Genomic DNA, 230 nt, shown 5'->3' on the forward strand with positions numbered 1-230 from the left:
CACACTGGTTTGGGGTGGTGAGGCCCCCGGGACCCCCCCCCGGCACCACTCGCCCCTAACAAGTAGCTGCTTTTTCCTAGAGGTTGTTTTGTTGTTGTTGCTGTTGCCAAATCCAATGACTCTTCTAACGCTTTCTTTGGGGGGGTGGCGGGGACAGGGCAGGGAAGGGAATAATCCAGTCCGTGTTTATTTAATTCTGTAATTTATTTTAGATTTTTTTTTTTTTTAAT

The sequence above is a fragment of the Antrostomus carolinensis genome, unplaced genomic scaffold (genome assembly GCF_000700745.2).
Source record: "Antrostomus carolinensis isolate BGI_N321 unplaced genomic scaffold, ASM70074v2 scaffold40226, whole genome shotgun sequence".
NCBI classification, from domain to species: domain Eukaryota; kingdom Metazoa; phylum Chordata; class Aves; order Caprimulgiformes; family Caprimulgidae; genus Antrostomus; species Antrostomus carolinensis.